Here is a 16,383-nt window from a genome sequence, read left to right as displayed (position 1 = left end):
ATTATACATACAGGTTTTTTTCTTCATTTGCCTTTCAACAAGCTTGTAATTAGAACTCATTGTGTTTTGGATGCTAGGTCCTGGGAAACCACTGAATGGCTTGGGAAATGCTTTGCTCTAGAGGGCAGGTACTTGGGCTAGGGGCTATGTGCATGGAAACAGGCTCTCACACGCTAGTGGGAGAGATACCTGATGAGTGGGGACTGTGACACAGAAATGTAGCTCATAGTATCATCGCTGCCTGCACAGGAAAGTACATCATACTTTTCCTACAGAAGACCTCATGGAAGCATGATCCTAAACGCGCTGGGTGGGCAGGAAGGGGCCTACTGGAGGCAGGGGGAGAACATTCTAGAACAAGGAAATGGCATTTACAAAAATACGCAAGCATGACAGAGAGCATGGCTTACACAGGGAATACCAGGCTGGTGTGGCTGAGGGTGGGTGGCCAGGGGAGGGGTGAGGGAAGCTGCAGGGTGCCACGATGAAGGACCTAGTATGTGATGCTGAGGAACTTGGGCAGTGTCCGGAAGGTGGTGAGAACCGGGGTAAGATCTTATTTACATTGTGGAAGAGTTGCTCTGCCTGCAAAGTGCAAGGTGGACTAGAGTAGGGTAAGACCACGGCCGGGTAATCAGGGAGGAGGTTACCAAGAGGGAGAAGACACAAAGTCTGGTGGCCGATCAGCTGCAGAGAGTGATGGGGACAGGCGAGGATGAAGTGGAGCTCTGAAACAGGAGCCAGAGACTCCCAAAGTCCGCAAAAAAAGCACACTTTGAATGGCACAGACCCTTTTCCTTCCACTCACCCCCCCACATTCAAGACTGTGATGACCTAGGCTCAAGCCAAAAGTATACAGAAAAGGGCCTAGGCTTTCCCAATCTGCTCTTTCTCCTGAAATATATATGGTTCAGGAATAGTATTAGTACTGCTGTGAAATAGCAAAAAGTGGCTGGCTTGATTATGTGGTTCAGAAATCATCATGAACAAGCAGGGTGTGCAGAAATTGGAAAAAGAAAACAACAAAAACAAACATCTTCAAAAAATGCTGAAGAAAAAAATTAGTGTAGAGACATATAAAAGATAGACCCCTAGAAAAGTCAACAATAGGCCTGGTGCAGTGGCTTACACCTGTAATCCCAGCACTTTTGGCGGCTGAGGCTCATCTGAGGTCAAGATTTCAAGACCAGCCTGGCCAACATGGAAAAACCTCATCTGTCTAAAAATTTGAAAATTAGCCAGGCATGGTGGCACACACCTGTAGTCCCAGCTATTCAGGGGGCTGAGGCATGAGAATCGCTTGAACCCGGGAGGCGGAGGTTGCAGTGAGCTGAGATCGTGCCACTGCACTCCTCAAGCCTGGGTGATAGGGTGAGACTTTGTCTCAAAAAAAAAAAAAAAAAAAAAAAAAGAGAGAAAAAGAAAAAAGAAAAAGAAAAGTCAGTAATAAACCTTAAGGTCAAACCTTAAGTTACCTTAAGGTCAAAGGTTGTTCCTTCCTCCATGCAGGACGATTCTAAGCCATCCTTGCAGAAGATTGTGAAGGATGTGCAAAGTGTCAGCCTTTCTTGCCATTGCCTCGTCAGAATCTGTGAGCAAACAGAAAAAAGAACGATGCCCTTACACATGAAACTCCTGAATTCTTTTTAGAAAAATAGCAGAAAGAAACCAAAAATAGTGCAGAGAACAGATCGCTTCAAAACTATTGAGGATCCAAAGATGTTCTGCCCTAAGGAGTTGCTTCTCAAAAACTGTTATTAAGGTCCTTAGCTGTCAAATATAAAACCCAACCCAAAAGCATTCCATTTAAAACCAGAGCATTGAAACACTAATTTTGAACAATCATTGTAAAGCCTCATCAAATCCAGCTCACTCATTGCAGGAATATGCAACTCAAAGGCCCTAGGAAAAATGTAAATCTGAATTTTCCCAGCACTGTTTTGGATGAATAATTTCCTCTCTCAGAAGAAGCCTGTTGTTACTTTTCAAAATCGGTCCCCCAGTATGCAACAGAGTCCATCTCTGCATGTGTGTATCTGCCCTGTGCTGTGTTCTGCCACTACCATGCTTTGTAAACTTTGCATTCTGGTTAGATGCGTGTGACTCACTGATGCTTCTAAGGGAAGATTCTTTCTGAATAATCCTTGAAATACAAGCCAGATTTTTCCATTTATTTAGAATTTCCCAATGTCCCTGCCCCTCCCTCTGCTCCAGTTGCACACACACCAGTGTTTCTTGGCTGGGATTCAGGAATTGTATTTATTGGGGTCTATCCGTGTGTCACCATATCCCCAGGGAGCAGATTTAAATATGCAACCCAACACAATTGAAAGCAACAGGTTAATACTGTCTTTGCAGAGTTAAAACAGCCCAAGTTCTCTCAGGTGACTACCCGTAGGGGAAGTCTCATGGTTCGTTGCCCTTGATTAAATTCTCAGGAGCTTTCTGGCTTTATCCAGATCTACCATTTGTCCTTGAAGAGCTCAGCAGAACTCAGCAACTGTGAATAAATGCTGTGGGTCTTTTCACAGGAGAAGACTCTGTGAAGTGTGTGGCCCCTTGGAGTCTGAGTCCAGTGATGAGATATTCAGAGAGATAAGGGTAATCCCGGTCTCATGCTGGAAAGTGCATGTGACCATTTTGGGGATCAGGGTATTTGGATGCTGTTAAGGGAAGTGTTGGACTGCTGATGAATTATGCACAGAGTATGGGGAGCTTGAATCGGGTTCAGAGATAAGCCACAGGCACAGGCTAAGGTCACCTTAGACCTCTGGGAAGCCCCCGCTGTGCTGGCCTTAGTGAAGTGTGATGACACAGTCCCTATGCTGCAGAAGCTCTGGTCCCCGTAAGGGGATGAGTAGGGATGGCAGGTACAAGAGTGGCTGCATGACACATCAGCGAACTGGCAGAGCATGAGCACGTTCTAACCTACCAACCAGGCTCCCCGACCCAGTCGGCTTCTAGGGCAGCCCCGGGGGGGATGGAGGGGGCGGTAGGACACAGGGCTGTTTCCTCTCCCAATACTCCATCCCCTCAGAGGGAGTGGAGAAGGGGAGTCAGGAGACCCCCAGAGCGCTCCCCAGGACCAGGTCTGAGAGTCCTTTCCAGCATGGGTCTCTTCACTCCTAGTCCTGCTTGAATCCATTGTGCATAAGAATTCACACCCAGCCTGGGCAATGCTCACCACTGAAGAGACAGGATGCGGTCTGCTGGGGACAGAGGCTGCCAGAGAGTGGAGAAAACCCCGTGCCGCACTCGGATTTTCTTCCCCTTATTACTGATACACCTGCTCCTTTGGCTGGGTGTTTCCCAGCCTGTGGAGTTTACAGATTTGGATTTCTACAAAGTTGCCCCTTAAGTATCTTGTGGCAGTGGGGAAAGGGGTGGAGAGACAGCGGGAGGATGGCACTGCAGCAAGATGAGTGGTGCGACCCAGGCACCCAGCGCACAGCAGGCAAATCCCTTCCCACGCGGATGACCACGGCCACTGGGACCTGAAGCTGGGAATAGGCAGCCACCGGAGAAGCGCGGCCGAGAGCTGGGGGCTGAAACTGCTTTCTCATCTATGAAGGGGCTGGTTTTCTCATCCTCACTGAAGGCCAGAGGAAATTAGACTTCAACCTCACCCGTTAGGATGTGGGTTGGAGATCAGGAAGAAGCTTGGGTTTTAGGGGTGTGGAAAGGCAGGAGTCCATTTCAGCGGGAAATGGACACAAACTTCTACAGACACGGAGCCTGCATCTATCTTTCTGGGAGGGGTTCCGGTGGCCGCTTACTGACAGGCAGGGCACGGGGCTGGTGTTTTTGGAAATCTTATCACAAGGCCCTCACTCCTGGGCTTGCACCAGGGAGGCGAGCCCCAGTTATCCCGCTCTGCAGTGGCTCTCAGGAGCAGGGGTATGTTTCTGACGACAGTCACCTCTGGCTATTGCTCTGATTCTGCCTTTCTTCAGGTTGCCTGGGTCTATCCCATAAATGAGCCTGTGATCACTGGGTACAAGCTCCCTTGCAGCTTCCTTTCTGTCTGAGGTCCCAGGGATACCCGCTAGCCCTGCTGCTCACATCTTGCCTCCTCACTCGGCATGTTTCTCTTTCTGTTCTAAATGTCCCAGCTCATGCCCCTCCATGGTACCATCCCCATTGACCCCAGCTCCACTAGGGCCCCCAATCCTGGGTCTCAGCTGCCAGTGAATGCTGCAGCCCTGCTTCAGTTGCTCAGTCAGCACCCCACGCAGAAAAGCGCCGCGGGCGGAAGCTGGCGGCACCAGAGTTTCTGTCTTTGCCTGCGTAGCCATGTGGGTTAGGGAGCCCCAGGGACGCCAACAGCCAGACCACAGGCGGGCTAATTTCCAAACGCTGACACAGTGAATGCCACCCATATTTCACCAGTGACTGGAGAGCAGATGCTGGGCATTCGTGGGCCCTGCGTGTGCCTGGGGATGGAGAGAAGGCAGGACACTTGAGGCAGATGCCAGTGCTGCCTATGAGCTGTTGACGCTCCCTGCCCTGGAGTTCACAAAAATAATCCTCTACATGGTGCATAGAGTGTTTTTGTGTTTTTGGAAGTATTACAGGCAGGCCCCGGCGACATGATCTTCGTCTCCCAGATAGGGAAATTCTGAAAATCAGGAAAGGGGCTGGGCGTGCCCCTGTCACATAGCTGGTAATTGGAGCTGGGTCTCTGGCCTTCAGGGCACTTTCCTCTGTGGTCACACCTGGGTTTCAGAGCCACCTGGCCTCCACTTTTCTGAGCAGCTTCCTTCAGCATTTTCTTGTTTCCTCTGTGCTTGCATCCCGCCTGCCCCTTGGGGTCACCCTGTTTCCAGGCTATTGCGTCTCCAGGCCCCTTGGTCCAGCTGATGTGGGTTACAAGGCCCACCCGTGAGGTGGCAGTGGGCTAATTTTCAATAATCCAGTTGGTGACTGTTCTTCAGAGAGAATCTTCTGGAATCTCTGACTTAGTGACGGCACAGAGACTTCCTGAGTTCCCTAAGTCACGTCTTCCTTCCCTTAAGTCACTTCTTTAAAAAATCAATTCATTTCTACAAGAACTCATGTATGCATTTCACACAGTGAAACCTGTGCAGTGTCACGCACTTATGTCAGACGGTCATTGCCTCTCTTTTACATTGTCAGTATGGAATTCTTCACTGGAAACCTGCCACAGTGTCCTGCCGGCCTGTCTAGTCAACAGTTCTTCATGTCTCACTGAAGTCCCTCTTGCCATAAATCCAAGTCATGTTTCTATAGTGTCCCTCATCCATCCGGATTCTCCCAAGCACTGCATCATTTAATCTGAACGATGGCCCTGGGAAGTAGATAGCATCATTGTCATCTGCCAGATGAGAAATCCGAGGCCTGGCTCTTGCCCCGTCTGGGGCCAGACAGGTGTCCTTCCGGGCGCCCTTCTAAAATCAATGCCGACCTCTCTGCGCAGTGCCCTCGGCAGGCGCCAGGGGGCGCTGCTGCTGCTGCTGGTAAGCGGGAGGCCCGGCGGAGGCGAGCGTGGGCCTTGCCGCGCCTCCTCTCTCCCCTGCGCGTTGCTGCCCGCCGTCTGCAGCACCAGTGCCTACTTACGGGTACTTTTCAAGGTCACTTCTAGTTACTGTTTCTTTCTAAGTCCTTATCACAATCTATAATTACTCTGTTTATTTGGCTCCTTTTAATTTCCTGCCCAGCTCCCCCACTTCCCTGGGTCTTGAGAAGGCCGTACCCCAGTGCCCAGCACAGGCGGCTCCCACTACAGATGCCCTGAGAGACGCAGACGGGAGGGCTAGCCAGGAGAGGGCACGCAGGGAAGGGAGGTGAGGAGGGAGGGCCAGCCTTTCCCCCAGACCTTCCTTCCTTTTCCCTCCTGCCTTAGACATAGGAATTCACTCATCTTCTGGGCCAGATCTTTAGGGAACTTGGTGTGGAGACATCAGGTTAAGACCTGGGTTCTGTCCGGGAGCGGTGGCTCGGGGCTATAATCCCAGCACTTTGGGAGGCCGAGGCAGGAGAATTGCTGGAGGCCAGGAGTTCAAGGCCAGACTGGGTAACCTAGTGAGACCTCATCTCTACAATCAATACACTAGCCCGGAGTGGGGCACTTGCCTGTGGTCCCAGCTACTTGGGAGGCTGAGGCGGGAGGATCCCATGAGATGGGAGGTAGAGGCTGCAGTGAGCTATGATTGTGTCACTGCACTCCAGCCTGGGCAACAGAGCAAGACCCTGTCTCAAAAAGAGCTGCGTTCCTACCCCAGTTCTGCCTCATATGAGTTTTTTAAATTCTCTAAACCTCAGTTCCCTTCCTTGTCAAATAGAGAAAATTAGACCTACTTCATGGGGTCGCTGTGAGATTGAATGAAATAATTTCTGCCAAGCCCCTACCACAGTTGCTGGTATGTGACAGAGATTCAACAAGTGTCTGTTCCTTTTCCCCTGTGGGAATTCCATGCCTAGAAGGGACTAACCATTTAACCCCAATCCTGTAGAGTGAAATCAACCCCTTATGTGCCTTCAATCACATAAGAGGGGTGATCTGCCTGGTGGCATGAGGGTCTGGTAGCAAATACACTACCACCTTTCAGGTCTGTGCCAAAGTCACATGGGAAAGGATGAGTTTTAATGAGTTTCTTCCAATAATTAAACCGAAGGTAGACATATAGCTACCAACTGAGTCCTATAGTAGACTAAATTCTAACCTTCTAGCTCTGTGAACTTGGATCAATCACTTAGCCTCTCTGGTGTTTGATCTCCTCCTTTAGACACTGGGAATAGTAATGCTGTCTACATCATAGAGTGACATAGACACTCCGTAAACTACTGAGTTTACCCCTGGAGACTGCCTGGGACACAGTAAGATCTGTTAATGTCAGTGATTTCTGGTCCATGGATGAGAAGGAAAATTACCCCGACTGAACTAGTTTCAAGAAAACTTTATGGAACATTTATTATTGGCCAGTCTCTTTTATACATCTTGTCTTCCCTCACCTTCAAATAACTCTGAAAAGTATGTGCCCTTCCCATTTTTCATTCATTCCTCCATTCACTCCTTCAACAAACCCTAGCTGTTGCCACGGAGACACGTGCCATTTGAACAGTTGTTAATCGTCAATCAAATATGGTGATGCAGAGTTGACATTTAACTGTTCTTGCCTGTTTTTCATGGTAGGGCTCACTGCTGTGTTGCGAACCTCCTTAAGGAGTGGATGTTTTTCTCTGGGCACTTCTGCTTGGTCTGTAGCATGCATTTCCTTGTCTCTTCATTCTTAGCTGCTCTTACTTGCCAGTGTTCTTTGCCTCCGCATCCCTTCTCATCCCTCCCCATCCCTTGCCATCCCTCGCCATCCCTCCCCAACCCTCGCCTTCCCTCACCATCCCTCCCCATCCTGCCCCATCCCTCCCCATCTCTCACCATCGTGGAGCTTCTCGCATTCCCTTTGCCCACTCTATTTTATCTACATTTTCTTCAGTTTCTCCAAGCTCTTGCACAGGGTTTAGCTGCTCTTGCACTTTTTAAAACTTTTAAACTCTTTATTAAGCCAATAAATGCTAAAATTGGGTAGTTTTTAAAAATGTAAATAAATACCCAGAAACACATTTTTATGTATGTTTTCAGGCACAATATTGAGTTCAAAATACACGAGATCTATGTGCTATTACTCACTGTAGAAAATCTAAGCTTAACTTAAAAAGACAAGAGGGGGACAATGCTCCCAGGTGCATCCTGAGCCATTGCACAGGCACTCATCCTTGCTGCCTGTCAGCATTGGCACTTATGAATCCACCATGTGCAGTGTCCACACCATCCCTGGATGTTTGCTTGGTCATTAGTTCGGTGAGCAAGTGAAAAACTAGCTCAGCTACAACTTAGAGAAAAAAATAGCTTCTCTCTCCCCTGGCCTTCTCTATTTGGAGAGAGCCCTGAGGCCCAGTGAGCAGTGTTGGGTATAACATAGGGATGCAGCTGACAGGTCCCTGCACTTGTGGCACTCCCAGCCCAGGGGAGGGCACTGACCTTGGTCAAGAAAGATTTTTAGAGTCTCTACTGTGGGTCCACATGCTGGGTATTCAGAGGAAGGCAAGACGGGCTGCTGTCCTGGAGGGTGCATTCTGTAGAGGGGAGATCGACAATAAGTGAATGCATCACCAGCAGGGAAATAAACAACCAATCTGACAGCCACTCTTGATAAGAGATGGAAAGAAGCCAAGACAGGATGGAGTTCCCACTGGAGCAGTGGGTGCTACCTTACATTGGATGCTAAAAGGCTCTCGAAGAAGGTGGTGATGGAGCTAGGTCCCTAGCGACATGGAGCAGCCAGACATGGGAAGGCCTAGAGCGGAGCAGCCCTGAAGGAGGAAGCAGCAGGTGCCAAAGCCCAGGGCAGGAGCTGTGCTGCACGTTGCAGAGCAGAGGGGGTGGGAACATAGTGAGCTAGGTGACAGAGGGGATGACTTTGGGCTGTGGAGTGTGGCAGAGTCCTGGCTATAGTTGGCCTTGAGGTCATCAGAACAAGGGGAAGCTGAGAAAGGTCTCAGCAAGGCAGCAGCGTGATCCGATTTTCAGGACTCCTTCCTCACTCTGACGGTGTGGACTCTATTATAAGGAGGAGAAAGAGGCGGTGGACAGATCAAGGAGCAGGCGAGTTTTGTAGCCCAACCAAGGAATTATGGTGGCCTGGCAGCAGAGGAGATGAAGAGAAGAGGACAGACAGGTCCTGACTATATTGTGTAGAAAGAGCAGACAAGATTTGCTGATGGATTGCGTGTGAGGTGAGAGGAAGAAAAGAATTAAGGGTGAATCAAGGTTTCGCTTGACTCGGGGGTGGGTGTGCCATTGACAGAGCTGAGGATGATCTGAATTGAACAAAACCAACATGAAATCAGTTGTATTCAGTGCTGAGAAGGAAAAGAAGATGTTGCTAGGAAATTTTTTTAGAGTAGGAATTTCAGTCCAAGATGCCTATGCCCAGATGTGCTGTCCCAGCGTACATCACATGTGGAGCTGCCCCTCCCCTGCTCCCTCTTCTGCGGTCCTCTCTCTGCCCTGCACTCTGAGGGTGCACATGCACCTCTCACCCCAGCCTGGTGGCCATGGTACCTGCAACCCTGGCCAAGAGCTTTCAGAGAAAGGATCACGCCAGGCGTCCATCACCAAGCCCTGTGCCCTGGTTGCCTCCGGGTCTGGAAGACTGGTCGTGCTAACCTCAGAGGAAATTCAGTTGGTCTGGCACAATTGCATCCTTCTCGTCTAACCCAATCTCATCATTCCACGGGCAATCTTTTTCTCTCTGATCCACAGCCTTTCACCACTTCTTTAATTTGTCCCTAGCAGCCGGATAAACAGTCTTCTCCCTCTGGGCCTCATGTACACAAAGATGCTTCTGACAGGCCCCTTGAAAGCAGCTCAGAGCCTGCTGTCTTTTCCCGCCCGGAAGTTCTGGTGGGAGAGCCTTCTTTAAGAGGCTCCAGGAGGGGATGAGGGGAGGGAGAAAGAAGACTTCCCAAGACCTGGCAAGAGCCCCGAGCAGGACTATGCATCCTTCCTGCATTTCCTCTGCAGCTCACACAGGCACAGTGGTACCATCCTTGGGTCTGGCAGGTGAGAGCTGCCTGCCCAAATCCAGACCTGGGAGTTAAAACTGATTTCCCCAAGTGCCAACTCAGCCTTTGGCTGTCCCAGTCCTGATCTCTTCATCAGAGCCCCTCAGCCCTGCTAAACAAGGAAGGAGCCTGGCATTTATTGTGACTTTCCCCATACCAGATCCTCTACTGGGCCTTCCCACACTTAATCCTATCTCAGCATTGGGAAACGGATTTCCTTATTTCCATGTTCATGGAGGAGAACGTTCAGGTTTAGAGAAGCCAAATAACTCACTCTGATAACAAGTGGAAGAGGTGACGTTTAAGCCCAGCTCTACACCGCCTTATAGCCTATCCCCTCACTATTTTCAAGGCACCTGTGGAGCCCCATCTTTGCTTTGCCAACCTCATTTGCTGCCTCTTTGCAATAATGTCTTCAATCTTAATGCTGATCACAGCTTGGACCTCACACCCTCTGGGTGCCAGGGAGCCAGCATTTTGGTTAGTACTAAGCCCAGTTGTCAATCTCATCACAATTCCTAGAGGGCTTCCTTCTATCCTCTTTTCTCCATCTGCTCCAGTGAAGCTCAGGGGACCTTGGCAAGGTGGGAAAGGTCAGGACTCAAATGATGTTGGGGAAAAAGAATAAACCCATCACTGAAAATGGGTACAATTATTGGAAATGTGGGAGGGTAAGAAAAGTGAATCAGGAAGACAGTATGTCCAAAACAACAAAACAGAAAAGAAAAGGAAAGAAAAACCGTAAACAGCTCACAATGAGCTCCAGGGTTTTTACTGCTCGTTACGTTTCTTAGCAACTATTTTTTGTTTGTTTTCCAGGCTTAATCGATTACATTGAGAAATTAGCTCTGTAAAATCCCCAGGTGAGCTGCTGGGTCATGCACCAGTAAGCTGCAGAGCTGGAATTCAAGCCTGACTCCAGATACGTGTTTCAAGGCCAGAGACTCAGTGGGGAGCCTGCACGTGCGCTCCAGCTAGACCACCTTGTTTCTTTTCATAGGAGTTAGTACTCATAGCACACCAGGGGCTTCAGTTTCTTTCCCCAAACCCATCATGCATCTATGATACTTAAGAAGATCCAGGTTTGGCCCTGCAGGTGTGTCATCAAACAGATCATTACGATTTGTGCTAATCCAGATTAGGATGTTGAGAGGTGGTGGTTGGGGACATTCTTTGTAGCTCTTGATAGTGGCCCTTATTCAGGAAGTACGCAAGGAACATCCAGCCCTGCCTTTGAGAAAGGGCCCAGCCTCTGGACATGCACAGTGGGAGGTTTCTGTCATTCTCCCGTGAGTCCTTGAATGTAGACTCAACACAACTCTGTGCCCTGTTGTCACCCAAGAAAGCAGCAAGGTCCCCATCCCAGTCACGTTCCATCCTTCTCTCTCCTTGGTGTATGTGGTGTGGGGTGGGGAGCAGAGGGAAGTAGTGGCACGGGGGAAATGTGGGGCAAGGCGGGGTTTTGAATGGGCCCGTGGGGCTCTGGCTTGTCTGCGAGGTCATGCTGAGTCTCCGGAGGGGCTGGCTCAAATGGGAATTGGAACATCCGCGCTGCTGACTCCAGGAATACAACAAGGGCTATGGGCAAGGAACAAAATGCTCAAAAACATTCAAACAAAAGATGTGCTGAAAGAAGGAGAAAGAGGGAGAAAAGAAACCGAGCTCCCAGGAGAGCCGAGAGAAGGAGCTCTTGCTTGGCTGGTGCAGTAGGAGGGACCCTGTGAGTTTCCTCCCATCCCACAGACCTGCCCTCTGGCACTGGGAGGTGTGAGGGACTTCACCCTGGAGCTGCCAACCCAGGATCATAACCGAACACCGTTCTCAGACCTGCAGAGCCCAGGTGCAGGTGGATGGGTGGGTGGGTGGGTATGAGGGCCCACGGCCCAGCCTGGACTGCTTCACCCAAACACACCTGGGCAGCAGCAGGGAAGAGCTTCTCCTGTAGACCCTGGGAGAAGAGACATCTCCCACACTAGCAGAGGTTCTGTTTAGCAGTGAGGGTGAGCAGAATAAAACTTTCCGTACTCCAAGCTCTTGTGGCAAAGAAAATCATTTTGATGGTGGTGCCTTCAGGATCACAGTAGCCACTTGCTAGAGAAGGCAGGTGCTGAGTTCAGCCGAGGTTCCAACAAGGGCCTAAAGGCATGGGGAAGTGGGGTGAGAGTTGAGGGGAAGTTGGTCGAGACTGTACTGTGTGACAGGCACTTTACATGTGTGTTTTTTCTATCCCAGCTTTATTGCAATATAATTCTCATAAAATAAAACCCACTAATTTGAAGTGTGTAAGAGGTGGTTTTCAGTGTATTCACAGAGTTGCACAGCCATCATTACAATCAATACCAGAACATTTTCATCACCCCCAAAAGAACCTGGTGCCCATTAGCAGTCACTCCCCAACTGCCTCTTCCCCAGCCCCTGGCAGCCACCAGTCTAAGTCTCTTTCTCTGTAGATTTGCCTATTCTAACATCTCATCTACATGGAATCATACAATCTCTGGCCTCTTTCACTGGCCAAATGTTTTCCAGGTCCATCCATGTTGTAGTATCTACCAGTACTTTATTCCTTTTTAGAGCTGAATAATATTCCACTGTATGGATATGTCACATTTTATTTATTGATTCATCAGCTGATGGACATCAACTGTTTCAAAAGCTTCCACTCTTTGGCTATTATGAATAATGCTGCTATTCACATACTCATTTTACGTGGATATGTGTATTTCTCACTGAATCCCCATAACAACAAAGGCACTAGAATCATCAATAGAGTATGGAAAAGTGCAGCTCAGAGAGGTTAAGGAACGTCTTTGAGACTGAAACGCTTCTTTTGATTTGGCTTGATTTTGATAGAATGGCAAATAAGTGGAAATAAAGTGGAATTTAATTTTACCTTTTCCAGGTCATTATACACACCACTGAGTGAAAAGAAACAAGGAAAGGAATGAGAGAAAGTGCGTCAGCAGGCCTTTTGTAGGTACCACTGGCCTCTCCTGAGAGGTCGGTCTCAGTGAGGGCCCTGAGCTTGCCTGCCTTGGCATGGCTCTAAGGTCTAGGGGGATGTCCCCCTTCCTGCTTGTCTTCCTTGTTTCAGAGGCAGACACGAGGATTGGTCAAGAGCAGTTCAAGACATTTGCTGGAGGACACAGCTGGGAAGTCTCCCGGGCAGTGTCCTGTTCTGAGAGGGCTCCTGGGTGGGCTGTGCCCGGTAATGAGGATGGGGGCATGCTAAATGCCAGCAAGAAGAGCCCCAGTGGGTAGGCTGTGCCCGGTAATGAGGATGGGGGCATGCTAAATGCCAGCAAGAAGAGCCCCAGTGAGACGACTCCAGCATTTGCTGAAGGGCAGCTCTGTGGCATGGAACAAAGGGTCACCAAAGCTGCTGGCTCTGCTCCCTCTGGCTCCAGGGCTTTCCCAGAAAGCACTTGAACATGGGAGGGTGGGTGATATGACGTGCCGCTCCATTAATGTAACTCTGATGGCTTGGCAGAACCCAAGCTGAAACTGGTAATCATTGACCCTTTGAGGGTCAGTGATACCCGTGGGGCATAGCAACGGAGTCAACAGAAATGCTGGCTCTTCCACTAATCCCCTAGAGCCTGGCTCTTCTCACCTCCTTTCTGAGAAGCAGGATGCTATTGCAGCCCGCACAGTAGCAAGAGCAGCCCAGGATTAAAGGCCTCACAGATAGGGACAAGATTGCCTCCTTTCATTCAATGCATGGCAGGAGCTTGAAGGAGAAACTGGAGTTGCACATAGTATGACTCAAGGTATTAATAGCTTGATCACGTTCTATGTCCAAGTGTGGTCTAAGCTCTTTCCATCCATCTGTAAGATAGATATAAAAGCCCCCATTTTTCAGATGAGGAAATTGACACACTGAATACCCAGTGTTAGAGCTAGTAAGTGACTGATTTCAGATTCAAACACTGGAAACCCACTTCTTAAATCTTACCCCGTAGGCCACTTGTTGGGACTGGGACAGAGAAACTTCAAACACGCTAAGGTGTGGGCCTAGAAGGCATCCAAATCCGCCTCCAAACCCAAGCACCTGGTGCTCTGTGCCTTAGATCTTGCATGTCTGTGGAAGCTGGGCTACACCAGCCCTCTTTGCCTCATGCAACATAATGAATACTAGTCTCCGAGGGTCCATACTCGGGACATTAGTTGAATTTTTTCCATTTTATAAATTGTCAAGGTTGGGCATCCTATATATTTTCTTTAAAACAAAGTGTACGTTCTTGTTGCAGACACTCGGTAAAGCATGTTCAGGCCTCCCGTCCACATGGAATCCATTCCTTTCTGGTCTGGAAAGACTGAGTTGATTTAATACCAACCCAAACCACACAGAACTAGAAGGGTCAGACTAATAACAGATCTCTGCACACATAATAGCTACAACTTTTTAATAAACACTGAAATTCCTTCATTAAACTCCAGTGCCATTTGAGGTGGGTGGCTGAATATGAGACTTAAGAACAGTTTCATTACAGATTTATCCGGTTTTTAGAACAACCATCTCCTCCTCAACACACACACAGGATAAACAAGTGGAAGAATGATTATTTGATTTGCAAAAATTATTCTTCACTTTATAAAATAATCCACTATAGGATTCCTATAAATACCTAATATCCTAATGCATATGTAATATGATTCACCATACACAATTTCTGTCTACATACATCTTCTGAGAGTATACAGTGATTTCAATATGGAATTATATATCTAGATGTGTACAATGATATTTTCAATGCAGCAGTGTTCTTTTTAATAGTAATAAGAATAAAAAGACAATGAGAATAGGAAAGACTGTGGATCATTGTGTTAATTTACTTTTCAATCCTAAATTCACTAGAAACTAGAATGGACTAGTTAGGGAGGTGTGGCCTCAGTGTATGGTAGAGGTTTGAGAACTTGGGTTAAAGTTGAGTCCACTGGAGCCCAAGCTGACCTTTCTACCTTTGCTGATGTGGAGGGTCCTGTGTGTTCCTGGTCCAAACTAACTAAAGTTTCACCCTGGCTTCTGTGTGGGCCTGTCCTCTGTCTCCAGACAGTAGCCATATGTGTTGTATTTTACCAGGTTTCTTCTCTACTGTGCCTTCATCCCCATCCTGGGCCCTGACAAAGACAGTGTGACAAGTTCTGAGTCCCACAGGTGGAATCCCAAACCAAGCAGCTCTTGCTGGTCACCCCAAGATCTACTTATACATGAAGTTTTGAAAATCATCTCCTGAACCTCTTCTGACAGAGGTGAGTGGCTTGATTTTCAATAAGCAACTATTGGACACCCCAGGCTGCAAGAAAGCTAGGTAAGCATTTGGTTATGCAGAGCCTCTTAAGCAAAGGCTGTGGGACCTAATCATTTGCCCTTGCAGGTTCTGCAAGTACTGAGTCCCACCACCAGCATCAGAGAGTGGTGTTAGGCTGGCATTGCCCTCTCCACAGCCCCTTTCAAAAATCAAGCACTTTGAGTCATTTACACCTTCCTATATCTGTTTATTTCCTTGACAGATACCTGTTGAGCCTCTGTTCTCTGCCTGATGCTGGGGTAGGCAGGGACTGGGGACATGGCAGTGGAGGAGACAGCACAAAAGTAAATGTAACAGTTAAAATTACTGTTCATACCACAAATAAAAGGAAAGCATACAGTCAAATATTGCAAGGAGAGGAAACTTGATTTAAATGGGGAGGGGGATCTTCTTCCTTCTTTGAGAAACTGACATTTAAATGTCTTTCTGAGAAATGACATTTAACTTGAGGTCAAGAAGCTGGCAAGGGGGTGGGTGTGGCGTGGGGGAGAGTAGAGCTCCAAGGGTTTCCAGCCGAGGAAATAGCAGGTGATGCAGGCCCAGAGAGGTTAAACGACCTGCTCCAGCCTCTATGGTTGGAGGCGGGGGGGACCTCCGATGTATCCTTTTTTGCCTTTGTATTCCCAGTCTGCTTCCTGGACATGACCTCAGTACTGACTCCAAGGTCAAGAGCTTTGCCCTCTGCAAGAGCAGTGAGTGTATGGGGCTGGCTCATCGTCACTGGCAGGTTTTCCTTATCCACCAGGTGGTGGGTTGGCGGGTGGGCAGGAGGGGTTGGGGCTGTTGCCTCCTCTTCCCACAGGAGCCATTGTCATCACACCAAACTTCTGCCTATAGAAGAAGTAACAACACCCTGTAGAGGCCTACAGATGTCCCTAAGTGTAAAATGTCACTCCCACAACCTCAGGCCGTTTGCTTATGCCAGGACAATCCACAGAAGCTTCCAAAAAAAAGTATGATGCTGGACAGTGTATCTTCAGCTGCTCTCATGGCTGCTTCTTAATTCTGTTGATATCGTAACCATTTCTAAACTCTGCCTGGCTCTACCAGGCCCCTCTCATGACATCAGGGCCTATGGTCTTCTCCTCCAACACACACCCTCAGATCCAACCCAGGGTACCTGCTGCCCTCTCCATCGAGCTCTCTCCTTCCTCCTCTTGTAGTGCTTTTGTAGATGCTGCAAAACCCCAGAAAACTGTCCCCTCCTGATCCTTTTATGCTCACTATCTAAAAAGGTTTGGACCCTTGCTAGCTCTCACCCTCTTATGTAATCACTCACACAAAGCAAGGAAATGTATAGAAAACCATTCCTGGCGCGGAGTAAGTTGATGCTGAATAAATATTTACTTTCCCTCTACTTTGTTTACCAACTGTGTTACATATGCTTTAGGGCTTAAAAGCAAATACTTGTCAGTTGGGAAGATCTAGATTCTTCTAATCTTTGCTCTTTGGGCTTTCTGCTTTGTGACCTTGGATAAGTTGCTTAACT

The 16,383-nt window shown here is 48.5% G+C and overlaps 1 protein-coding gene across 6 annotated transcripts in view; it reads left to right on the top strand.

Annotated features, from left to right (window-relative positions):
* KCNJ1 (potassium inwardly rectifying channel subfamily J member 1) overlaps positions 1-16,383 on the top strand; it is a 29,382-nt gene that overhangs the window by 1,853 nt on the left and 11,146 nt on the right. For 3 of the 6 annotated variants that reach the window (XM_001151272.4, XM_016922262.3, XM_001151074.4), the window contains one exon: positions 14,666-14,835. The exons of 2 other annotated variants lie outside the window; for them this stretch is intronic. The gene's annotated coding sequence lies outside the window, so the exon portion shown is untranslated. Of the gene's footprint in view, positions 1-14,665; positions 14,895-16,383 lie in introns of all 6 variants that reach the window. One more of the 6 variants, XM_009424479.3, reaches the window with a different exon arrangement.

Source organism: Pan troglodytes, chromosome 9 (genome assembly GCF_028858775.2).
Source record: "Pan troglodytes isolate AG18354 chromosome 9, NHGRI_mPanTro3-v2.0_pri, whole genome shotgun sequence".
Lineage (NCBI taxonomy): Eukaryota > Metazoa > Chordata > Mammalia > Primates > Hominidae > Pan > Pan troglodytes.
This window is presented reverse-complemented; position numbering and strand designations above follow the sequence as displayed.